Source organism: Acomys russatus, chromosome 9 (genome assembly GCF_903995435.1).
Source record: "Acomys russatus chromosome 9, mAcoRus1.1, whole genome shotgun sequence".
In the NCBI taxonomy this organism is placed as follows: domain Eukaryota; kingdom Metazoa; phylum Chordata; class Mammalia; order Rodentia; family Muridae; genus Acomys; species Acomys russatus.
Window position 1 is genome coordinate 44156279 of NC_067145.1, and position 26736 is coordinate 44183014.

General features: G+C 43.6%; 1 non-coding gene across 1 annotated transcript; it reads left to right on the top strand.

Moving 5' to 3' along the window:
* The first annotated feature begins 23710 nt into the window (after positions 1-23710).
* On the top strand, positions 23711-23844 carry LOC127194105 (small nucleolar RNA SNORA17). The gene has a single exon (XR_007831236.1). It is a non-coding gene; the product is annotated as a small nucleolar RNA SNORA17 (small nucleolar RNA).
* Positions 23845-26736: the final 2892 nt, after the last annotated feature.

Genomic DNA, 26736 nt, shown 5'->3' on the forward strand with positions numbered 1-26736 from the left:
CTCCACACACTCTGGTTACAGGAATATTCCATATTGAGCATGAGAGGGGAGAAAAAACAACTTTTAAAATAATGTCTTTCATTGTCTCTTTGATCACATGAAGACAGAGTAAGAAGATAGCGACTATAAACCAAGAAACTGGTCCTCCTCCCAGACATGGGTGGAGGCATAAGACTCCCTAGCCTGCAATACTGTGACAATACATTTCTGTTGTTTATAAGCTATCCAGTCTAGAGTATTTTGTTATAGTAACCCAAACAAACCAAGACAATTATGAAGGCCTATAACTCAAAAGCTGGTAACCATTTTAATAATGAAAAGAATGTATTTAATAATTGCAGTGCTGTGACTAGCATGTTCCTTTCTTTGTAGGGTTGTTCACTTGGTATTTATTTTGACCCTGTGGCTTCTCAATAACTTTGGAGACTCATTGAGGTACAGGTGATAAGCTGTATAAACATACACACAAGTGTTTACTGTTACAAAAGCAAGGATTATGAAGGCTGAAAAATCCCCTGTCTTCATGAAAGCAAAATCTCCCAAAGAGACAAACGTAGCAGAAATACGATGTTAATTATTCTGAATACTTTTAATTCCAACTGTCTATGTACTACAATATCAGGAATGCTAAAAATATCAAAGAAAATTCGTGACTTTACTTTCAATATTAATGTAACTAGTAAAAGTATTTTTGTCACATTCAATTAATCTAAATTTAGTATAAAAATCCAGAATATGAAATAATTGTTCAAGGCTCTTAGAAAAAGTCACTATCAGAGAAACACGTATGTGTGTCACTGGCCTGGAACTGTCTATGTGAACTAGGCTGGCCTCAAACTACAGTTATGGATTGCAGGTGTGCATGACCATGCCCAGCTCATAAATGCTTGTTTTGGTTTTGAGACATGGTCTCTCTACATAGCCCAGACTATCCTGGAACTCACTCTATTGACTGGCCCAAATCATCCTGGAAGTCACGATGTAGACTGCCCCGGGCTGGCTTGGAACTCACCCACAGATACCCATCTGCCTCTGTCTCCCCAGGGCTGGGAGCTAAGGTGTGTGCCACCACACTTGAACTTCACAGAAATATTTTTAAAGCAGGTTATTGTATGTGGATTAAGCTCTAAAGAGAAATAATCAAGTAAGAAACAAACCTGCATTGAAACAGATTAGGAAAAGTAAAGTGTGTGTATAAGACATTTTTAGAACAATTGAGAAAATCCAGTATAGACTATTCATACGTCAATAATGTATGATTAATAGCAGTGATGGTGTTCTGGGTGTAAAATGCATCGTTTCGGGTTTAGATGATCTGTACGCTATCTGTCTGTGCACATGTGTGGGAATAGCCAGCTGATTTTTTTTCAAAATATAGATTGGAAAACAATAAAAGAAATACATTTTCCAGCCGTGTTTATACTGTCTATGTGTGCCCATGCTTGAATATGTGCATAGGTAAGTTTACCAAATATGACAAAGCATTAAAAAGCTTTGAATTGAAGTGAAAAAATACGTGTGTTCATTTGCTACTCTTTAGCCTTTTTGCAGTTGTCTAAATGTTCTCATTAAAACTGGCAGAGGAATGACTTCAAAACAGTAGGCAAGCCCTGCTCAGTCATTAGGAATCCATCCAGTGCTTCAGTGTACAAGTGCAATATTCTGTGGTGGGAATCATTTTCTCTCAGCCTCTTTTTCTTTACAGTGTAATCAATGCTGTTCAAGAATTCACCTTAATCCAGGAGCTTCCAGAACCAGGAAATGAATCACCAAAGAAACTGAGCAAAGAGGATTGAGTGCAGTCTGAACAGTCTTAAGACCTGAAATCTGAAAAGCTCCAAAAACCTGACACTTCCTGAGGAACTGGACACCACAAGTGGGAAATTCCACACCTGACCTGGTGGGGTGGCTCACAGTCAAAACACAAGCCCACTGAAAATGTTGCTCAAAGTTACCTGCAGGCTCTGTGCCTGAGGTGATGAAACGGAAATGAATTTCATGTCTAGACTTGACTCCCATCTCTGAGGGATCTCTAGATATGCAAACCTTCCCAAACTACAAAGCTGAAATCCAGAATTTTCTTGTTTTGTTTTTGTTGTTGTTTTCAAATAGGGTTTCTCTTGTAGTCCTGGCTGGCTATCCTGAACTCAATTTGTAGACCAGGCTGGCCTCGAACTCACAGAGATCCACCTGCCTTTACCTCCTGAGTGCTGGGATTAAAGGGGTGCGCCAACACGCCTGCCCAGCAAACTCCAGAACATTTGCTATGTCAAGCATTTCAGATTTCAAAAGGACAGCCATTGTCAAGGTTTATGAAAAATTTTAACCCTCGATTTTCAGAAATCCCATCTGTGATTGCCAGTGAGATTGTATCTATCAGTGAAAAGTGAGTAAAAAAATAGGGGAATGATTAAAAATGTTGTGGGCGCTGGTGAGATGGCTCAGTGGGTAGAGAAGCTTGTATTCCTGGGCACAATCGACGGCCACAGGGCCTGGGACTCAACTGGTGGTGCAGGGATGGGCTTGGAGGAGACACGAGCCATGTCAAGTGGTCTCTACCTTATCTGGAGTGTGAGAACGGGAGTTACAAGCCAGGCTGGCTGGATACATCCTCTGTTGCCTTCTATGGGTGCCAACCTAACCTGGTCCAGGAATCAGGTATGGAGAGCAGGAAAAGGTACAAGCAGAGTCACAGTTTGTTTTTTGCAGATGGACATTCTGGGAAAGCACGCTTGTTGGTGGATTACATTTTCAGCCTTGGAACAGAGCCTCAGGCTAAGGGATGCCCAGGTGGGCTTATGTGTGGAGGGGTGAGAAGTGCCCGTGTCTGTCTCCTTTAGGCACTCACAAAAGCCTTTCCCTGGAGTGCAGGAAAGGTAACACTTGGCTTCAATCCTTCAGTAGCACAAGGGAAGAAGGTTCTTTAATGGTGGTGTCCTGAACTTTGGGGGAGCTTGGAGTGTGGCCATAGGGCAGAGTTGAGAACACCAGATGTGTGTGTGTGTGTGTGTGAGAGAGAGAGAGAGAGAGAGAGAGAGAGAGAGAGAGAGAGAGGGAGAAGAAGACAAGAAGAAAAAGAAGAAGAAAAAGAAGAGGAAGAGGAGAGAGAAGAGAAGAGGAAGGGAGAGGAGAAGAGAGGAGAGAGAGAGAGAGAGAGAGAGAGAGAGAGAGAGAGATGGGGCGACAGGGGCAGTGTAGAGATTGTGCCTTTTTGACTATGTGCTTCCTGAAGGAAAGGATGTTAGGATTTCCCCTAAGTCTGCTGCTAAGTCTGCCTATGCCCTACGGGCAGCCACAGAAGAAATAGTTTGTTAGGTGACCTTACAGGACAGGAGCTGAGACAATGTTGTTTGGTTAGACATGATCTTGCTTTCAAGTTTAAACCCCACACTCAAGTAAGAATCCCTCAAAAGAGACTGTGGGGGAGTCCCTAGATCTCATTGTCCCTCTTCCCAGTATGACTACCTTGAATATATTTTCCTTTTCTGCTCTTCCTGTTAATTTGCCTCCTATAGTCGGCTTATCATGGAATGGCTAAACCTGACTTCCTGGGGCACTGGCTTTGACTCCTTGCTGTAATAACACAAGTTGTCCCAACATTCGGGAGGCAGAGGCAGGCAGATCTCTGTGAGTTCAAGGCCAGCCTGGTCTACAAAGTCCGGAACAGGTAAGGCTACACAGAGAAACTCTGTCAGGGACAACCACACAAAACAAAACAAAAACAAATAAACAAACAGAAAACATAAGTTGTCCTCTGACCAGACCACCCCCCAACACACACACTAAACAACTAACACAAACAAATAAACAAATAAACTTTTTCAGAATATCATGGGTTCCAAGCCTTTAAAGTATCAGGTCATAAGCTATAGGCTATCATTTGGATAATTATTGTAACAGTGCATAGTCTGTTTAAGCAGATTGCCCATGGCATCCATTCCATTGATACAAACTGCTGAAATTTTGAAATATTTTGATACTCTGATGTTATCAGGTGTAAATAATTAATAAAATTCTGTGCCATTTTGTCAACATTATTATTATTTTTTCCATTAGCGCATCGCAATCCTGTCGTGTTCACTGGTGATTTGTCCATGGGTTGCAACTTGCATCCTTCACATTCAGATTAGAAAATCCTTCTGGAATGCTACAAGCTTGTTTTCCTTTGCTGATTGAAAGGGCTCCACCCAGTAACAGCTTCAGAAACACAAGCCGAACAGAGCATTTTGTCTCCACTTAGGAATTGCCTGAGTCACCAGATGACTTGTTGGGTCTTGAGAGCCTGTTGAACGGAATATGCCAGGGCTGTTACAGCAGCGCTGTGTGACATGTTAACTTCAAATCAAGTCCAGACTTTTTTTTCCTCATTGTAATATCCACATTCCAAGATTCCTTTGGAAATGCTCCATATTGAATCAGTATTCCAATTCCTCTGTTTCCCTCTGTACACACAAGGAGTGAACAAGCCGATGAGACATTTCTGAGAACGTTCAATGCGTTGTTGCAGGAAGAAACAATGAGCCGTGGGAGTGTTTTGTGAAAAAGAGGTCAAAGGTTTTCTGACTAATAGCAGAAGAGAGACCTGTCATTATGACATGTTTGTTTCTGGAGGGAAGAAGCATAAAGTGTGTACCATGGATGCATTTGAAGCCAATTATCTATCTCAGGTAAGCTGAGATAGAGCAGACCGAGGCATAAAAGTTTGGTATACACATACATTCTGGAAGGTTCTAGGAGCTTTTCAAGCCCTGTATTATTGTAAAGCTCCAATAACAGACTCATCACTTTCCCCCACTGGTCACTTGACCTTCATGGATTGAGACCAACTAAGGGTGAATCACAGTAAGCACACTCTCCCAAAAGGGACTTTCACTCTCCATTTCTACATCTACTGTCCTTTGTTGCCTTGTTGCTATGGAACTGTGCAGTTTTCCTTGCAAGGTATTTGTCAGTCTCCATTCAGATCAAAATCAGAGGCAAGGTTTTCTCACCACGTGGCCCTAGCTAGTCTCGAACTCAAAATCTCCCAGCCTGCGTGCTAGAATTAAACATACACTGCCACACTCAACTAAAGACCACATTCTGTTTAATATTATCTTCTTATAAGTTACTGACAGGTATTCTCTGCCAATGAAATGAGCCAATTCGAGCCAAATTAAATTATAAAATCAAGGTTATTGGGAGCAGTTTCCCAGGTTCCAAGGAAAGGAGCCAGGGAAGTCACCAGACAGAGAAACAGACGGGAGGAGAAAGAGAGACAAGAAAATGCACACATAAAGAGAGAAGGAAAATAGAGAGAGAGAGAGAGAGAGAGAGAGAGAGAGAGAGAGAGAGATGGAGGGACTGAAGGAGGGAAGGGGAGAGGAGGGAGGGAAAGGGAGAGAAAGAGGTAGGAGGGAGAGTCACCTCTGAGGAAGCAGCTGTGTGTTTGTGGGAGTGGCTTGTGGGAGTGTAGTACCTGTGGTGTGCTTCCAGGGTAATAGTTAGATAAAGCATTGTTATTTCATAAATATGTGGAATTCCCCCAGAAGAACATACTTTGAGCTTGTCATGCACACTGGCCCTAAACAATGACCACCATTTTGAAAGCTCTTTTGACTCCATCTGTAAGCCAGGCATTCGTTCTTTCTTGTCTCTGTAGATTGAACCTTGATTTTTGGGTGTGCTAGGGAAGCACTATGTCACTGGACTACACTATAACCCCACCCCCAGCCCTAAGCACTCTAAATTCTAAAAGGAGGCTTAAAGGAGCAGTTACGATGTTAACTGCTAAATAATATTTCCTTAGTTTTACTTAGCAGGATCCAAGGTGATCCTTAGGTAATGCCGGAATGTGTAAGGCTTCTCCTTGCTTTATAAATCTATGTATCTATAACAAAGTGTATCGGTTGCTATGATGTTTAATTAAAGAATTGCAGGAATTAATGCCTGGAGGTCAAGGTCAATATACTGTAGTCAGAGGAAAGAGAAAAGCAAAGTTGAGGAGATATGTGCCTTCGGTGATGAAGCCCCCACCTCTATCAGCACCCACTTCCTGCCCACTTTCCCCTCTCTCACCCTATAAAAGCATTTCTCCACACCTGAGTTCCCTAACATGGCCTTTTGAGTGGGACAACATCTCCCTCCTCACCTTCTCAGGTTGCCAGCCCTCCAATAAACTGGACTTTCTTTCCATCAAGTGTCCCAAGAACTGGCTCTTAAACAGAAAGAAGATGGACTTGGATCTGGTTAACAGCCTCAGACTAACCTATCTCTGGGAAGGACAGGCTACCTCTTATTCTTGGGTCTCGAGGAACTAATAAAACAAACTCCTGGAAAGCTGTGAGTGACTGACTTGGTGTTATCTCTGTTGGGGAGGTTGCAGCAGAAGGCGTGACTTCACACACACAATATATTGCTGGTTGCGAGAGTGTTGACTGTCCACCAGAACAGGCTCTGTATGGGTTTAGCCTCAGTCATCTATTTCATAAGCATCTATCGATTACCCTATATGGGAAGATATTATACTGGCCGTTAGCAAGGAGCTCATGACTTAGTAACAAAAAGGTGAATAACTGTAGTACGTTCTGATGGGCTGAGAGTGGGAATAAGGGTACACGCAAGCTATGGATGCTGGGAGAAGAATGCGAGACTAGCAATTAGGATTCTTTGTCTTCCCCTTTCTGTGTAGCAGGCATAAGGCAGGGTTAATCCACTGTCATGTGAGCATTTCTGTCCATGCTGTGTATTTCATTGTCTATCTTAGGTTAGCATACAACATGGGTTTCATTAGAGCATCTCCACATACATGTGGCAGTATACTGTTCTCCTTCATCCCCCACACTCTCTCATGCCTTTCCTCTCCCCGAGCTGGTTCCCTCTCCTTCCTCAGTCCTCCTCCTGTTTCCTTACAGCTTGTATTCAGTTAACATCTTTCTTTCCCATCTCCCTTAAGATCTCTTTCTCCCATCCTGATGACCTCCTTTCTACTTCCAGGACCTACAAGTTCCCACATAAACACAAACCCAGAAAATCCAGGTTCTGCCCAGCAAAGTCAACAATGGCTATTTGTGTTGGGTTTCAGAGAAGGGGCTGAGGTGCCTATTTAACATATCAAAGTGGACCTGGCCTCCAGGTTCTTCCAGCATCCCTCAGTCCCTTCCTGTTAGAGGGCATGCCTGGCATACCCTGCCCTCTGCTCTGAACTTTCCAGCCCAAGAGTTAGACTTCCCTATATAATCCAGACATTTTTATTTCTCTCCTCTCTCTGTGTTCTCTCTCTCTCTCTCTCTCTCTCTCTCTCTCTCTCTCTCTCTCTCTCTCTCTCTCTCTCTCATCTCTCTCTCTCTCTCCCGTGTTCTTTCTCTCTTTCTCTCCTCCTTCCTCTCTGTCTCCCTCCCCATGGCGACAGTGAACCTGCCCAAGAGCTGCATCCAATAAACCTGCCTTTATGCTTTAATCTGACTTGAATTGGCTCATTTTGTCAGTGGAGAAAACCTATTAGTTTGTCTTTCTGAGTGTGACTTAGTTTTCTTAGCGTAATGATTTCCAATTGCACCACTTGTCCTGTGAGTGTCTGGAATTCAGTTTTCTTTCTGCATACTGAGAATGCTATTCTATATTACATTTCCTTTCCCTTATTTATCTGTGGGTGGACATGTAGGCTGGGTACATTCCCTGGCTATTACAAATAGCGCATGTGTCGTGGAGTGTTGAGTTGGGAGTTCTTCATGTGCACACCCAAGGGTGGCACAGGTGAGTCTTACAGCAGCCTTATACTCGGAGCTTTGCTGTTGATGATTCATTTTGTTTTGATTTTACATTTACATAGTTATTGTGTGTGTGTAGAGATGAGGAGACAAGGTGTGGCATTTTGGTCTTTGAGGAATCCAACTCAGATCATCAGATGTGGTCTCAGTGCCTTTACCTATTAAGCCACCTAGTCTGTCCCCATTTTCAATTTTTTTGTTTGTTTTTTATTTTGTTTTGTTTGTATTGTTTTGTTTTGGTTTGTTTGTTTGTTTGTTTGTTTTTTGAGGATCCCCCATACTCATGTTCTCAGTTCTTAGAAACTCAATTATAATCCAGGGCTAAGGAAACAGCTTCTTGATCAAACATTTACCTAGCATGAAGTGCTAGAATCCAGCCCCAGCAACCACCAAGAGAAAAAAAGCTTGTGTGTCTGTGTGCATGTGTGTGACATGCCATAATATGTAGCCTTTTAAAATCTACATTTCAGTGGTTAGTTTTAATTGCCAACCTGACATAAACTAGATTCGCCTGTTTTTGTTTTTGCTTTTGTTATTGTTCAAGACAGGGCTTCTCTGTGTAGCCTTGGCCATCCTGGATTCACTTTGTCGACCAGGATGGCCTCGAACTCACAGCAGTCCACCTGCCTCTGCCTCCCAAGTGCTGGGATTACAGGCATGCACCACCACTCCAGGCTACTTCCATCACCTGTGAAGAAGGAAAATTTCTTGAAGAATTGCCCAAGTCAGGCTGACCCATGGGCATGTCTGTGGGTCACTGTATTGTTTGCTAGTTGGTGTAGGAGGGCTCAGTCCACTGTGGGTAGTGCCATCCCTAGCAGGTAGGTCTGGACTCTATAACAAAGCTAGCTGAACATGAGCCATGGGCAGTCCAGAGAGCAAAGCGGAAAGCAGCATTTCTCCACCTGAGTCCCTGCCCTGACTTCCCCCAATGATGACGTATGACCTGGAGTATAAGACAACATCTCTCCCCGCGCTGCTTTAGGCCATGGTGCTCATCACAGCCACAGAAGGCAAACTAGGACAACACTCTAGGAATCTGAGCATATTCACAAAGTGCAACCATCGCCCCTGTCAAATTCCAGCACATCTTACCATCTTCAAAAGAAGTCTCCTGTGTAACCTTGACTTCTTCCAGCCCCCAAGAAACTATTACTCATCCCTCCTCTCCCTCCCCTTCTTCTCCCTCCCCTTCTTCTCCCTCCCCTTCTTCTCCCTCCCCTTCGTCTCCCTCCCCTTCTTCTCCCTCCTCTTCTTATCCTTTACTTTCTTTTCCTCCTCTCCCTCCTCTTCCTCTTCCTCTTCCTCCTCCTTTTATGTGTTTGCCTAGTCTGGAATAGTTCATGCACATAGAGTCATAAACTGTGGGGTTTATTCTCAGTCTGAATTCTTTCAGTTAGTGTAGTATGTCCAGGCTTTAATCAGAAAGGATGAAGGAGTCAATTCAAAAGAGTGTAGAGGAGAGAAAGTAATACTGTTTCCTGGCCCTTCGCATGGGTCACGGCTGCACCTCCATCCCAAAGGACAGATGGATAAAGGAAAGGAAACTTTTCACAGGACTGGAGGGAGTTCAGGGGTTAATGCTTGCACTAAATAAATGTTTGGGGGACAATGGCAAGTGAACCACTACTTGCCCTGTAACTCCAGGTCCAGGAGATCTGATGCCCTCTTCCGGTCTCCTCAGATGCCTAGAGTCAGGTGCAAATGTACATACATAATTAAAATATAAAATAACCCCTTTTCCTTTTATTTTGTTTTTTTTGTTTTGTTTTGTTTTTTGTTTTTTTCAAGGCAGCGTTTCTCTGTGTATCTCTGGCTGTGCTAGAACTCAACTCTGTATACCAGGCTGGCCTTGAACTCAGAGACCCGCCTGCTTCTGCTTCCACAGTGCTAGGATTAAAGGTGTGCGCCACCACTGCCCAGCTCTTTTTCTTTCTTTCTTTCTTTCTTTCTTTCTTTCTTTCTTTCTTTCTTTCTTTCTTCCTTTTTTAAAAAGGAACATTTAACAAATTTCTTTAACAGAGTTCTATGTGATATGGAAAGCTTTGAAAAGTGGAGACTCCCAGACTCAGGGAACCTAATATAGTGGGTGGTGGTGGGTTTTTTGGTGTGTGTGTGTGTAAGAGGGTATTTCTCCTCCTCTGTACTCTTTTGAGAGCATGTCTAGAAGTAACTCCCTTCCTCCTCCTGGACACTCACGGTAGCTGAGGCCTGGAGCAGAGCAGGCATCTTAACAAAGGCCTGGAAGTGTGACGAAAGCCGGGAGCCACTTTCTGGAAGAACTTTCCATCTCAGGGTCATGAGCCAATATATTTACTCATTGATTAATTGTAATGTTCAATGTCCTTTTCCTAAAAAGAATCTTAAATAAACCAGGTGCTAAAGCCCGCCCGCAGAAGAAGACGTTTTGATGCTTTCCTTCTGTTCAAACTGACCCACAGAGCTCAAGAACCAACCTTGAATGGTGCCAAGACTCTCAAGAATTACATCCGGACTTAAACAGAACTGTGGTTAGCATCATCTTGGCAGCAGGGGGGCAGAGATGCAGATGATCTCCAAGAAGAAGTGGTTTATTGAAGTTGTCACTGCATTGTTAATCTGTAAGCTTCTATCTCTGGATCCATTTTTTTTTTTAATAGAATCTCTCTTTGAATGGTCTTTGGGCAGATCAATAGGGCAAGGACCAAATTGACCTTTACAGTCAGGAAATCGCTCCGACTAAGTAGGTTTCTGAATGAAGCACAGAGACCTGGCCAATTTGCACTTCCTCTGCTTTGGCTCACACACACTGTTCAGCTATTTTGTTTTCAGAAACCTCAAAGTGTATCAGTTAGCCGGCTGTCCTGAATGCAGCCTGGCAGGTTTGAGTACAGACACTGAATGAATTATAAAGGGAAAAAAAGAAACAAAGAATGAAAGCAGGCCGGGCGTGGAGAGATGTGACTGCAGCAAAGCCATCCAATGCAGCATGGGTGAATTCCACCCGCATTCAGAAAGCCAGGGACAGGAGGGCCACTCAACGCCTACTTGATTTTATTTTATTTTTTCCTAAAAGAGAGCTCTTTCGCTTGCAAAATCAAAATGCCTGATCATTCTCACTAAAACTATTCTGTGGGTCTCTCTCAGCTCATTTCTCACAAAGATTTAGTGACAAGGGCTAGCTGTCCTGTTCTCAAGACTTCCCTTTCAGATAGCACTGAGCCAGATGGTCTGAGGTTTTCCTAGTTTCTTATGTGGGATCTGTGGGATATCCTAGGAAAAAGTGGTGAACTCACCTGGTGAAGTGTCGCTTGGTGGGTCTGACCAGATCCCCACAAAAACTCATGTTCCTTCTAGAGTGTGTGGCTAGTAAGCCCACGGCCCATTGGGGAGGCATGGAAGTGTTTACAATTCACTTATTTATGAATGAGGCAGGAGCCATTTCTCTTCTAACTGCCTCCCAGTTTTCCCATGTTAGTAAGTCCACCTTAGAGAGTTCAGAAGCATCATCAGGACTGTGCACTGGGACCACTGCAGCCTGTCAGCCAGAGACAGAGAGCCACCTTCACGAAGGATGGGTGCTCTGGGATCAACTGACCCCAGTGACACTGAGCGGTATGACCATCACTGTGCTGGGTAAAGTGACCTCCCAGAATACCTCCACTTTCCTCACAGTCTACTCTTGTCCTTTTAATTGTACTTTAAATGAACAGGACACTGTTTACCTTTTGTTAGACTTCACTCTCAGCTACAGGAAATCATTGTTCTAGAAAAGTCTTGTACGGGCATAGTTGTTAAAAACAAGTTTGCATCTTTTTTTTTTTTAATGAAATTTTTTTTTATTTGAGCTGACAACACAGGAGCCAAAGACAATCTGAGACAAATCATAACACCGTTCATTAGAAGTCCTCTTTTTGTATGTGTGTGTGTATTTATTTTTTTTAATTAATTTATTCTTGTTACATCTCAATGGTTATCCCATCCCTTGTATCCTCCCATTCTTCCCTCCCTCCCATTTTCCCCTTATTCCCCTCCCCTATGACTGTTCCTGAGGGGGATTATCTCCCCCTGTATATGCTCATAGGGTATCAAGTCTCTTCTTGGTAACCTGCTGTCCTTCCTCTGAGTGCCACCAGGTCTCCCCATCCAGGGGACATGGTCAAATGTGAGGCACCAGAGTATGTGAGAAAGTCATATCCCACTCTCCACTCAACTGTGGAGAATGTTGTGACCATTGGCTAGATCTGGGTAGGGGTTTAAAGTTTACCGCCTGTATTGTCCTTGGCTGGTACCTTAGTTTAAGCGGGACCCCTGGGCCCGAATCTGCCTATCATAATGTTCTACTTGTAGGTTTCTAGGACCCTCTGGATCCTTCTACTTTGTTATTCTCCCATGCTTCTCTCATCTAGAGTCCCAATAGGATGTCCTCCCCTCTGTCCCAGTTTCCTGGTAAGTGAAGGCTTTCGTGGGACATGCCCCTTGGGCTAATATGCAGACATAAGAGAGTATATACCATTTGAGTCTTTCTGCTTCTGGGTTAACTCACTCTCATTATGATCATTTTTAGCTCAATCCATTTATCCACAAATTTTGGGAATTCCTTATTTTTAATAGCTGAGTAGTATTCCATAGTGCATATGTACCACAGTTTCTTTATCCATTCTTCTACTGATGGACACTTAGGCTGTTTCCATGTTCTGGCTATTATGAATAAGGCTGCTATGAACATGGTTGAGCAAATTTTCTTGTTGTGTGCTATAACATCTTCTGGGTATATTCTAAGGAGTGGAATAGCTGGGTCTTGAGGAAGTCCTATTCCCATTTTTCTGAGATAGCACCAGCTAGATTTCCAAAGTGGCTGTACTAGTTTGCATTCCCACTAGCAATGAAGGAGTGTTCCTCTCTCCCCACATCCTCGCCAGCCTGGGGTGTCACTTGAATTTTTGATCTTAGCTATTCTGATGGGTGTAAGATGGAATCTCAGAGTTGTTTTGATTTGCATTTCCCTGATGACTAAGGAGGTTGAACATTTCTTTAAGTGTTTCTCAGCCATTTGATATTCCTCTGTTGAGAATTCTCTGTTTAGTTCCAAGCCCCGTTTCTCAATTGGGTTATTTGGTTTGGTGGTGTTTAATTTCTTGAGTTCTTTATATATTTTGGATATTAGACCTTTGTCAGATGTAGGGTTGGTGAAGATCTTTTCCCAGTCTGTAGGCTGTCGCTTTGTTCTCTTGACAGTGTCTCCTGCCTTACAGAAGCTTCTCAGCCTCATGAGGTCCCATTTATTAATGGTTGACATTAAGGCCTGGACCGTTGGTGTTCTGTTCAGGAAGTTGTCTCCTGTGCCAATATGTTCCAGGCTCTTCCCCATTTTTTCTTCTAAGTGACTTAGTATCTCTGGTTTTATGTTGAGGTCTTTAATCCACTTGGATTTGAGTTTTGTGCAAGGTGACAAATATGGGTCCAGTTGCATTTTTTTACACAGAGACCTCCAGTTAGACCAGCACCATTTGTTGAAGATGCTATCCTTTGCTTTTTCCATTGAATGGATTTGGCTTCTTTGTCAAAAATTAAGTGACCATATGTGTGTGGATTCACATCTGGGTCTTCGATGCGATTCCACTGATCAACCAGCCTGTTGCTGTGCCAGTACCATGCTGTTTTAATTACTATTGCTTTATAGTACAGTTTGAGATCAGGTATGGAGATTCCTCCGGAGCACCTTGTATTGTACAAAATTGTTTTAGCTATTCTCAGTTTTTTGTTTTTCCATATGAAGTTGAGAATTGAATTTTCAACGTCTTTAAAAAATTATGTAGATATTTTGATAGGGATTGCATTGAATCTGTAGATTGCTTTTGGCAGGATGGCCATTTTTACTATGTTAATTCTCCCGATCCATGAGCAAGGAAGATCATTCCATCTTCTCATGTCATCTTCAATCTCTTTCTTCAGAGTTTTGAAATTTTTTTCAAACAAGTCTTTCACTTGCTTAGTTAGGGTAACTCCTATTTATTTTATATTGCTTGTGGCTAATGTGAAGGGTGTGGCTTTCCTAATTTCTTCCTCTGCAAGCTTGTCATTTGTGTATAGGAAGGCTAAAGACTTTTTTGAGTTAATTTTGTATCCAGCCAATTTGCTGAAGGTGTTTATCAGCTGTAGGAGTTCTCTGGTGGAATTTTGAGGGTCACTTATGTACACTATCATATCATCTGCAAATAGGGATAATTTGACTTCCTCCTTTCCCATTTGGATACCCTTGATCTCCTTTTGTTGTCTTATTGCTCTGGCTAGAACTTCGAGTACTATATTGAAGAGACATGAAGAGAGTGGGCAGCCTTGCCTTGTTCCCGATTTTAGAGGAATTTCCTTGAATATCTCACCATTTACTTTGATTTTGGCTGTTGGCTTGCTGTATATAGCTTTTATTATGTTGAGGAAAGTATCCCCGATCTCTCTAAAACTTTAAACATGAATGGGTGTTGGATTTTATCAAATGCTTTCTCTGCATCTAAAGAGATGATCATGTGGTTTTTTTCTCTTCAGTTTGTTTATAGTGGTGGATTACATTGATGGATTTCCATATATTAAACCATCCCTGCATGCCTGGAATGAAGCCTACTTGGTCATGATGAATGATATCTTTGATGTGTTCTTGTATTCGTTTTGCAAGTATTTTATTTAGTATTTTTGCATCGATGTTCATAAGAGAAATTGGTCTGAAATTCTCTTTCTTTGTTGAGTCTTTGTGAGGTTTAGGTATCAATGAGACTATGGCCTCATAGAATGAATTTGATAATGTTCCATCCATTTCTATCTTTTGGAGTAGCTTGAAGAGTATTGGTATTAGCTCGCCCTTGAAGGTCTGGTAGAATTCTGCACTGAAACCATCTGGCCCTGGGTTTTTTTTTGTTTTTTGTTTTTTGTTTGTTTTTTTTTTTTTTTGGTTGGGAGACTATCAATGATTGCTTCTATTTCTGTAGGGGAAATGGGACTATTTAGCTTGTTTATCTGTTCTTCACTCAACTTTGGCAAGTGAAATTGATCAAGAAAATCGTCCATTTCCCTTAGATTTTCAAATTTTGTGGCATATATGCCTTCAAAGTAGGATCTTATGATTCTTTGTATTTCTTCAGTGTCTGTTGTTATATCTCTCTTTTCATTTCTGATTTTGTTGATTTCAGTACTGTCTCTCTGCCTTTTAGTTAGTTTAGCTAACGGTCTGTCTATCTTGTTGATTTTCTCAAAGAGCCAGCTCTTGGTTTTGTTGATTCTTTGGACTGTTTTCTTAGTTTCTAACTGGTTAATTTCAGCCCTGAGTTTGATTATTTCCAGACATCTACTCCTTTTGGGTGTTTCTGCTTCTTTTTTCTAGGGCTTCCAGTGTGTTGTTAAGATGCTTATGTGCGATGTTTCCAATGTCTTTTTAAAGGCACTTAGTGCTATGAATTTTCCTCTTAGTACTGCTTTCAATGTATCTCACAAATTTGGGTATGTTGTTCCTTCATTTTCATTGAATTTCAGAAACTCCTTGATTTCTTTCTTTATTTCTTCCCTGACCCAGGTGTCATTTAACAGAGAGTTGTTTAGTTTCCACGTACGTGTAGGCTTTTTATTATTTCTGTTGTTGTTGAATTGCAGCCTAAGACCATGGTGATCTGATAGGATACAAGGTATTATTTCAATCCTCTTGTATCTGTTGAGGCTTGCTTTGTGACCTACGATGTGATCAATTTTGGAGAAGGTTCCATGGGGTGCAGAGAAGAAGGTATATTCTTTCTTGTTTGGGTGAGAAGTTCTATATATATCTGTTAGATCCATTTGACCCATGGCATTGGTTAATGATGTTATTTCTCGGCTTAGTTTCTGTTTCAATGACTTATCCTGACAAGTTTGCATCTTGTTTCTCACTTAATTTGACTTTTTTTTTTTTTTTCCGAGACAGGGTTTTTCTGTGTAGCCTTCGCTGTCCTGGACTCTGTTTCTGCCTCCTGAGTGCTGGGATTAAAGACTTGTGCCACCATGCCTGGCTTAATTTGATTTTTTTTTTTTTAATGTATAAGGATGCTTTGCTGGCATGTATATCTATGCATCATGTCTGAGTAGTGGCGGGAGAGGCCAAAAGAAGGCACTAGATACTATGTAACTAGAGTTACAGGCAGTTAAGAGCTGCCATTCAGGTGCTGGGAACCGAACCCAGATCCTCTGCAAGAGTAGCAAGTGCTCTTAATTGCTGAGCCATCTCTACAGCCCCACAAGTTTAGATCTTAAACATGCTTTTGTGCTGAAAGCGTGGTCCCTGTCACGGTTGATTTTCTTTGCCAACCTGACTAGACTTGGAATCACTCAGGAGATACACTTCTGGAGGTGTTTGTGTGATTCCAGGGAGCTGTAGCTGAGATGGAAAAGGCCTGCCCTGAGTGCTGGCAGCAGCAGGCCTCCGGCTCAAACTCCAGACAGAATCAAAAGAACAAGGGAGACAGTAAGCTCTGAACTAGCATTCAGCTCTCTCTAGGCCTGTCACCTTCCCATCTTCCATTCGGTCATAGACTCTGTGCCCTCAAATCATGAGCCAATACAGATGCTTCCTTCCTGGATCTGCTTTGGCCAGATATTTTACCCCTAGCAGTGAGAAAAAAATAACTAATTCGTTCCTCAGTGCAGCGAGGGTGAGATGTGAAATCATGAGCGCGGACCTCACCATGGGATAAACACTGGTGGACCGGCAGCTTAAAGGGATGGTAGGGGGGGTGTTTTAACAAAGACTGTCTGTTGGTCTTTGCCTCCTGCCACCATATGGTGAAAACCTTTACCATGGGCTTTCTACTGCGAGTGCCTCACTGTGCCCACAAACAGTGAAGTCACGAGGCACTGACTGAGAGCCAAATCAAACTCCTCTCCTTTACGTTGATTTTTTTCCTCAGGGATTTTGCTACCAGGACACAAGCAGCAACCCCCTTTCATTCTGCATTTCTCTTTCTTGCTATATTCTATTTTTAAAAAGTTTATTATTTTATTTTATGTGTATGGGTGTTTTGCTTGCATGTATGCTTGTGCACAAAGTATCTTGGATCCCCCAGAACTGGGGTTATGGGAGTTGCAAGCCCCTGTATGGGTTCTCTGGGAGAGCAGCCAGTGCTCTTAACCCCTGACCCATCTCTGTAGCCTTCCTGCTTTATTTTTATTTTCATAACACATCACCACCTGGGACACCTGCACCCACTTCTTGTGTCAAAAGACCAGAGAAAACCTAAAAGAAGGAAATGGTTTACTTGGATTCCAGTGATTTATGGGTGATGGATTATCTCTGCCAAAGAAATAAGCCAATCCAAGGCAGATTTAAGTATAAAAAGGCAGGTTTACTTGGTAACTCAAGCTCCTGGGTGAGCTCAGCAGTCTCAGGGGATGAGCCCAGATGAGGTCGCACCCCGGCTATGGTGGGCAGGGGTTTTTAAGGATTGCAGGTGAAGGAAGATGGAGTGGAGCGATGAACAGCCAAGACCAAAAAAGCCCGCCTCCTGTTTTGGGTTCATGTGTGTGTGTGTGTGTGTGTGTGTGTGTGTGTGTGTGTGTGTGTGTGTCCCCCTCTTAGAATCTGTACTAGGCTGTTTATCAGTTGGCAAAGCCCATCCCCCAGCAAGAGGTGGTTCCTCTTCCAGTGGACAAACATCACCTGTACTCTCACAAGTCTGTTTTCAGTGGGAAAATACCACACACCCTCACACAAGTCTGATTTACATCCCATACTTGGGATCAAAACAAAAACATGTTTATATCCACTACATGGGTTCTAATATGTCCGATGAAGAGGTAACTGAAAAAAATTATCAATAGATTCAAATGTGCTTCTTTTTACAAGAGAAAGATCTAAACATTTTAAAAGGCAAGATAGAGCAGAGAGGCAAATATTAGGGTGCATATATACATGGGTCAGTGTGTAAAAGAAAGTTAGACATCTACTTCCCCATCCGATTTGTTTCATTTCTGTAATACTAGGGTCCTGTAGAGGAATTTTAATTCAGACCATGGCTGCCCTGGCAAGTGATCTCATCAAAATAACTTCCAGGTCTGCATGATCCTGTTTGAATTCAGACACTATAGGCGGAGGTAGCACACACCTTTAATCCCAGAAGACAGAGGCAAGCCGATCTCTGAGTTTAAGGCCAGCCTGGTATAGAACAAGTTTCAGGTAAAGAAAAGCTTAGGTCAAGGCATAGTGGTACACACCTTTAATCCCAAACAATGAAGGCAAAGTTAGTTTGTAGAAGGAAGCACTTTTTTTTTTTTTTTTTGAAAGCGATGTCTAATTGAGAGGCAGACAAAGTGAGAACCAGAGAAAGATTTGACAGAGTAGGCTATGTCCAACTCTCTGAGAAGAGAGGGGAAAGGTAAGTTACTTAAGGGAGCAGCACAGGTATTAAGAAGAAGAGGCAGTTTTACAGAGGTTGGAGAACAAGCTAGACACTGGTTAAGACAGAACAAACCAGAGAATGAGGAGCCAGAAGATTAGAACATATTGCCAAAATTAGTATGAGGCCAAGCAGAGAAATTCAGTCAGAACCTGAGAAAAATCTGTTTGAATCAGTCAGCTTGGAGAGGAGTTTGAGCCAGAACAGCTGAGTCGAACCAGCCAGCCATAGCTCAGAAAGAACAAGAAAGGGTGAGTTTATTCAGCAGTAAATTTCAGAGGCTGAAAACATCCTAAGCCTAGATTAGATTGTATGGAGGCAGTAAGCCTCCAAGATGACAATTACATCAAGCAAATAAAAGTTACTTTTACAGGGTCCCTTGATTTTAATAGCCAATCAGAATGAACTACAGCCATTGTTTGATTGGCAGGGGCCGTTAGCCTGAGTTCTGCTAAGGAAATCCAATGGAAGTACTGCCCTCTGGAAAGTGCTCCCGGAAAGACCACTTCTCTGCCTCTTGGCACTTCTCATTTCTTCCCCTTTGCCTCTGGCTAGTCTACAGAATCAATGGCTAGGGCTGAAACAACAGTGAGAAGTAAGGTGACCACACTCAATGAGTCAAAACAAAGAAGGAAGCTGGATTTTGGTGGAGAGGAGCCACCTCAGTACCCAGGATCTCCAACTTCTACACAAAAAAGGGCAGTAGACCTGCACTGTGTTTTAGATACCCCTTTTTTGGATGACTATTCGGCATAGACAACCTTACTGGCAATCCCACGGAGCTAGTGGGTTTGGTGGTGGGGGCTTAAAGGACTCTATGCTGGTTTGTGAAGTAAAATAGGACTCAAAGGACAAGAGAGAAAGACAAGGGAGGGATGACAGACGTGGATAGAGGCTTGAAAGAGCTGTGCATGTAAGTGAAGCAGTATGTCTGGTTTGTCTCGCAAGCCTGGACAGTCTCTGGTCTCCAGATCAAATCTCCACCCTCCTCCACCCAGCTACAAGATCCTCTTCTCCCCCCAGGTCCCCCTGGTTTGGTAAACCTGAGGCACCAGCAGGAGAGTGACAGTGGGCAGACAGGCTCCATACCCCACTTGGCACTGACTGCACTGCCCTTCTGAATCCTGTAACCCCAGCCACGGCTGGGTTCTGGCATGCCTCCGAGGTTCCCACGGGCAAAGGGATGGAATCTTGTTGGCTTTTCGTAACCAGCACCACACCTTCCTAAGTCTTGTCTTTGTCAGGTCTCCTTAGTCCCTCCGAAGTGAGTCATCTGTTTCCTGTTGAGCCCTGTTGGGATGTATGCTTTGCTGTATTAGGACTTTTGTGGAGCTAAGTATATTGGCATTTTAATTATGATTAATGTAACTGTGCTTTGATAGCACTAATTCCTTTTTGAGCTTTTTCCATACAACCCACGCTGTAAGAGAGCCAAGGGTTGTCTGAGAGTCACCCCAAGAAACACGAACCAGTACACTAATAGGAGAGTTGATGTCAGGAACTTTTCCATCCAAGACTATGAGTACCAGGGCCCTCACACTGCCATTTAAGACACAGCTCCCATTTCAACAACTTCTTCCGCAGAGACATTTTGGCTCATTTCTAGTGCTCTGAACTTAAGTACCTTTCTTTATTTTTGTAGTATTGGGAATTGAACCTAGGGCCTACATATGGTTGGCTTGGCAATCATTCTAGCTTTGCGTTGTATCCTAAACACTCCTTTGCTTTATACATGGGGAATGATGTGTGGATTATTTTTGTTGTTGTTGTTTGCTTGTTTATTTTGGAAGAGCTTGCTACACAGCCGAGGCTGGTTTGAATTCCTGATTTTCTTGCCTCAGCCTCGTAGGATTATATATATGATACAATCAGATTATTTTACTTATTTTTAAATTTATCTGCTTTGCTATTTTTGCTTATTCTGCTTTTGTGTCTATTGTAGTAAGCTGATTAATAGAGGAAACTGTCTTTGTCATTTGAGTAGAGACTCTTAACAAGTTAAAATTGCCAACAACTACCAAGGCACTGAACCAGTTTGTTTGGTCTGGCACCGTAGCTCCTAGCTGGTACAAGCCCTGAGATTGCTGACCACAGTCGAAGGTCAGGTCACCAAGCTTCATGCTATGACTCTCACACTGTATTGTGCCAGGCAGGAAGTGAAGAAGAATTAGAAGTCAGCCAGCAGTATACACCACGGAGAGTCAAGTCAGTGACCAAATTGTCAGTAAGTACTGAAATAATGATGGAAGCAGTGATGGAAGAAGAAAGGATGAGACAGATGTCTGGAGATGGTGGAGGGATGTTACTTTCCTGGAGACTCTACGGTCAAAGGTTGTGGGAAGATCCTGCAAGCTGATGCTGAGGACATGTCAGAGAGTGAGACAGTTAAATCAATGAGCCCATAACAGGTCGGGCAGTATCTGAGGCCATGTAGGGCTTCTAAATCTCCCTAGAGTAGTTACAATGAATAGAAGACTTTGCCTGGGTAAACCAGAAAAGCATCTCCCTGCCTCCCGCCCCCTCATGGAGTACTTAATACTTGAATTGAGGAGGCATTCTCCAAGGCTGTCCCATCCTTTGGGAATTGGTGGAGGAGGGAGGCCTTGGCACGGACTTTGAAGAAGGGCACCTTTAAGCCTGAGAGAGCTGGAGATAGTTCAGGCAGAGAAGCTGAGTCTGGCGATGGGACCAGGCACGCCCAGGGAGTATCTAGAGTGAACTGGCTTAACTAGAGCCCTTGGAGCAGAAGAAACAAAACAAACAAACAAAACAGTACGGGCAGGTAAAGCAAGGACACCCACTACCATCTCTAGAATCAGTGGATAATTTGCTGGATGCATTCACAATACTCAGGCAATGCTTGTGGCTATGTGCAAAAGGAGGCAGAAGAAAAACAGCAAAGGAAGAAGATGCATGGAGGGACATCTGGAGGAAACGAGGCAAGCTTCTGGGCTTCTTGGCAGCTACAGGATGCATTTAAATCCTCCTGAAGCAAAAGATAACAGAACAATAAGATTTCATTTAGCAGAGCAGAGTCAACCCCCAAGGCTTTTACAGAAGGAATTTTACCATAGACATCTTTTCCCCAACAGTGTATAAATCCTACATGCCAGGAAGGAAAGATATTCAGTAAAAACAAAGCAAAACAACCAGTTTGCACAGTTTAAGCACACTGAGAAACTCTTGCCCATTCAGATCCTCCCCACACAAGCCATGTTGTCAGAGCTAGCCAAGGGTCAATCTTGGTAGCATGCCCCTCTCAGCTTGCCTCTCTAATGTGCTGTGTTCTGCACAAGGAATTACTAAGGCTTTATCCTAGGAAGATGTTAGACACAAAGGCTAGGCACTAGAAAGACCCATGGAGACAGGAACAGGCTCATCTGGAAGTGGTATGTAGGGAGTTGAATTAAGAGGTATTTGGAATTGCTGGAGGAAGGATCTGGGGCCATTGCTTAGGGGAGGAGCATCTATCCAACATACTCAGGGGTCTGAGTTCCAACCCCACTGTGAAAGCAAACAAAAGCAGGAGTGATTGGAGGGAGGGCAGTTCCAGAGAGATGAGTAAATGGAGCCTGAAAGGTTAAAGTAGGGACAGTTGTTCGTACTTAGCAGGTCTCAGATCATAGAAGACTTAGGAGGTGCCTAGCTTGAGAGTACAGCCAGGGACTCCACTTGCCAGACTGGGAATCGAGGATCATATGAAGAAATGGATAGAATTTCAGAACAGCTCCTTTGTACTCATGATACCAAGAATTCATACTTGCACAGCACACTGTAGCCTGAGAAGCATTTTCTATAGACTATATTCTTGGAATGATAAGGCAGCTCCACAAGCACCCGGAGCTTAGAATGCTGGGGCCAGATTTGAACTCTGGGTGGTAATAGAAACAAAGGGGACTTTAAAAGATACTCACATCTAAAACACAGTCTTTATCTGAAAGTGCTAACTGTGGCACTTGTTCAAGACACGCTCTTGAATGTGGGTACACTGAATATCCACCCTTTATGCCACTTAAGCTTTGTGATTAATTGTCCTGAGCATTGCATCTGTTCCCTCTGCAGGCTTGGTCATTTTAGCTGGCCCTTAGGTCTCTCCTGTGTTGACACAAAAACCTCGGCTTTCATTTTAAAAGATATAAGAGACAGTCTATTCTAGAGCCATTTGAATGACAGTGGTCTGTGAATATAGATTTAGGTTACCCTAAATTCTATGCTTTAACATGGAAGCAGCTTCATAAAGTTTTATAGAAGAAAGAACGTCAGAAATCAAGGCGACTTTAACTACATTGGTGGGTACATCACCGAGGTAGGTAGAACAGGTGAAGAAGTTTTTCTATAAGGCCTATGCTGTTATGTGATGACATTCTTAGCTTTATGGTTAGTGGAAGCTGGCTGTCTCCTAAGTTAATAGATTCTAAGAGGTTTTTTAATTCTTAGTCATAGATGCCAGTTTCAGCACAGTCATAGGAAAGGACTGGCTGTTACAGAGGCCTAGAACTAGCCCAAGATGACCATCAAAGGACACATGAGTGTTTTTTCCTTGGTGTTTTTGCAGTGTTATACCGCTGGACCAACTCTGTTCTATGGATGCTAATGGGCATCAGGTAGGCAAAGGACAATTCTGTGTTTCTCGAAAGACAGCACTGTTACTGCTTGTACTCAGATTTTCTTTTTAAATCCATGACGTATCAGAGCTCCTGTATGAAACATATGATGTGAATTTTGAAGGTGCAGAGTAGAATTGTACCAGTCAGGAGTGTGTGTGTGTGTGTGTGTGTGTGTGTGTGTGTGTGTGTGTGTGTGTGTGTTGGACAGTGTACTGTGCTGTGGGAATTCAGAGTAAGTGGTGGTCTAGACAATGAACTCCCTGTGTGTCTTGTCACTGCTGGGTCCCCTGTGAGCATCATAGGGAAAGGCATTGAGCAGCTGTCCATAAAAGTTGGTTAAATTAAGGAACATAGGGATCTCACACGTCACCCTGTGCCTCGGGCTGGTGGGCTGAAGTAGCAGATGCCAGCTCTCAGCTCCAGTTTCCATGACATTGGCCAAGGGCATGGCTTCTTTTCTCACACAGAGTACCAGGGGTCACTGGTGTTTTCAAGTCTTCATTTGTGAATAGTCTTTTATTTTTCTCTTCCAAATGTGTTTTTCTTTTTTTCCTTCATGTTGGTTTGTTTCTTTTTTTCCCGTTTAACCTTCTCTAAGTATTTTGCTGATTCTTAGAAGTTGGTTTATATGTCACAGTGGTGTTCTTGTGCTGGAAGAGAGAAGGTATATGGAACCTGCAAGGCCGTTTTATTGGGGGAAAATTTGGGGGCTATGTCTTAGGACTACTATTATGATGAAACACCACAGCCTAAAGCAGAAAGGAAGGGGTTTATTTGGCTTATGCTTCTACATCATAGTCTACCATTGAGGGAGCTGACACAGAGGCCATGGAGAGGTGCTGCTTACTGGCTTGCTTCCCATGGCTTGCTCAGCCTGTTTTCTTATAGGAATCACCTGCCCATGATGTCACCACTCACAATGGCCTGGGCTTTCTCACACCAATTGCTAGTCAAGAAAATAACTACAGATGCCCCCAGAGGTATTACACGTGTGGCTGCTGTGTGACCTGTGCGTCAGTAAGCGGCAGAGAGGAGAGAGGCTCTGTGTCGATGTTCAGTGTTCTAACCTGTGAACATCTGAAAGGTTAGTAACTTAACTCTCCCTGAAAAGGGTGAGCCTGGGATGACCACCAGCTCTACACAGGCCCTGCCCAGCTCCCTGGGCTTGGAGTAAGCCAGACTTCAGAAAAACCCTGCTTGGGACTGTGGGCAGAAAGGAGCCCAAGATGACCACTAGACCAGAGCCGTAGGGCCCAGACAGAGGGCTAGCCTGAGATGATCACTAATCTGGTGCCTTGCAGACCTTGGTGGGGAAGGGGGGGCAGACCATGCCCAAGATTACCCCTGCCTGGGGGCATAATACAGAGTGGGGCATAGTGCCAAGGGCCAGGACTGGGTCTGTGGCCATGCAGCAACACGGGTCTGCTACCATCTGAGGCCAGGTGGATATTTCTGGTCTGGCCTGCCACCTGGGGATATGTTGATGTCTGCGAGCTGTGCAGAACTGGCCTTATCCCTCATATAAGCATCATGGGATAGCAGGCCCTGGGTGCATGAGAGCAGGAGAGCTGACCACACCCCTAGCCAGCGTCAGTACTCTGGGAAATCAGGTCCTGCACCTCAGCTGGGCAGCACAGTAGAGCTGGCCCAGGACATGGGCTTGCAGGTGATCTGGCCCTGAGGGTGTAAGCACAGAAAGGCTAGCCCTGCCTCTTCTCTGCTGAGCAGTGGCTTGGATGAGGGGTAGATGCCCTCCTCCCTTCCCTTGTCCCTTGTCACCTATGGCAGACAGGAAAGCTGGCCCTGGGGTCATGAGAGTGGGAGAACTGGCCATGTCCCTCACCAGCTGCAATACTCAGGAGAGTACGCCATTGCTTGGACAGCAGAGTAGAGCTGACTCTAGCTGCAGGGGTTGTCAGTGAGCCAGCCTGAGGGCATGAGAAGGGGAGAGGCTGCAGGCTTTGAGTTGGCCTACTCCATCGTCTACCCCATAGAGTGCACAAAGGACCCAGGCTTACAGATCCCAAACATCAGGATCTCCATGACACAGGGCAACAACAAGATGTCCTAGAGGAGTCCTCCCAGTGAGGATCCAGTATTGATGGCATAGCAGGAGCCAGAGGCCTCGTACCAGCCCTACGGGTCATTGCAATGAGGAATTTACAGGCAAATAAGTGTGAACAAAAGAGTATAGTGTGGGACACACTGTGACACACTACAGCTTCCACAACGAGAGTTTTTATTTTCTTTGTTGGGGGGAGGTTGTAAGGGTGGAGGACGGGTACAAGAGAAGTGGGAGATCAGTGGGATTGGGGTACATGATGTAAAATTTACAAAGAACCAATAAGAGGTTTTAAAAGAAAAAAATTAAAAAAAAAAAAGAAAGAAAGAAAGAAAAAGAAAAAGAAAGAAAGAAAATGCCTTACAGGCTTACCTATAGCCCGTCTTCTGCAGACAGTTTTTCAGTGAGGCTCCCTCCTCATTACTGTGTCAGGTTAGCATAAAGCCAGCCTGTGTTCTTGGGGGGTGTTCTCGCCCAGCTGGGGACCAGACTGGAGATCCCACCAGCCACGAAGAAGACTGCCTTTTGTAAATACAGACATCCCCTCCACCATCCCTAGCGATCCCCAGTCCCGACACCTCTCTAAACCTCACCAAGAATAAATCTCAGTTTATGGCAAAGTGTGGATATGTGGACAACTGATCAACACAGACCTGAGTGAGGAATCTGGTGTCTCCCGTCCTCTGAAAAACACTTTCCATCTTGTTCTGGACAAGCTTTCTCCCACTTATTAACTAAGCTTCTTCTCGTTCTTTGCACCCATCCTTCTGTTCCCCGTTTCCTGTATCTGACTAACATAGACTTCATCCTGTTCTCCTAAGTAAGTGCTTTTCCACACCCTCTACCATTGCTTCAGTGCATCTACAGGATGGACCCTTACTCCATTGCATTTTTGCTTGCTCTCCCCAGTCCCATCTGGACAAGAGGCAATACCTGAAGTCACCCTCTTTGTAAACTCACCACAGTGCAGTGCTTTCTCCACAGCGCAATTAACGTGCTCCACAGAGGAAGTGCTCAAAGCAAATTTCCGACCCCCCCTTTCTTTGCAAATGTACAAGCTGGCAATGGCAACCTCAGTCGTAGTGTCCTGAAGGGATTCACTTCCTGTCTACTCACGTGTTGTCCCCGCGCTCCCTGCCATCGCCTTAGATCTTCCAGTGCCTTGAATCTTGAATGTCTTAGGCAGTCTTTGAAGCTCTGCTCTAGTGACGTTTCTCTGGGAAAGATGCCTAAGAATCCCCAGAAAGAGCCAGGCCAGGGGCAGCTTGAGAGCATGGCAAAGAAAAGGGCCAGTGAGGAAAACCTTCAGTGGACATCCCCGGAAGCAGAAGGATGCTGCTGTTCGGCATCCAGTTGAATATTCCAGCGTCCCAGAAGGCCTTCAAGATAATAGAGTTGCTGGTCTCAGCTCAAGGTGGTTTTGCACTAAAAAGGAGCCTGATCAGAGCTAATGGAGACAGTGACAAATGGAACAGAGTCGCATCCCCCCGCATGTATGTTAGGGGTTCATTTCATTCTGTTTGTTTATTTTGGAGCGGTAAAGATGGAATCTAGGGCTTTGTACATACTAGGCCAGGTGCTCTAGTGCAGAGCTAAACCCCTCACCCCGTGGAGATAGTTTTCAATTAGGGGAAACTACTATAATTGATATTAAACTATTTTATTTGGATATAAAGGGAAAAGCAGAACTAGAAAATAGAAGATGTTTTGAGAATCCCGTCTATTAATATAAACAACACTTTTTGTGAGAGGATATAGAGGAAAAAATAAACCCATTCATAGTCCCATCTCTGTAGTATCCTTTTTGTTTGTTTGTTTGTTTTCTTTTTATGTTCTGTGAGTTTTAGAAATCTGTGCCCACTGGAACTATAGGTGTTTCCACCTGGTTTTACTCATAGGGTGTCAGTAACTTTGTGTCTTGTTTTTACAAA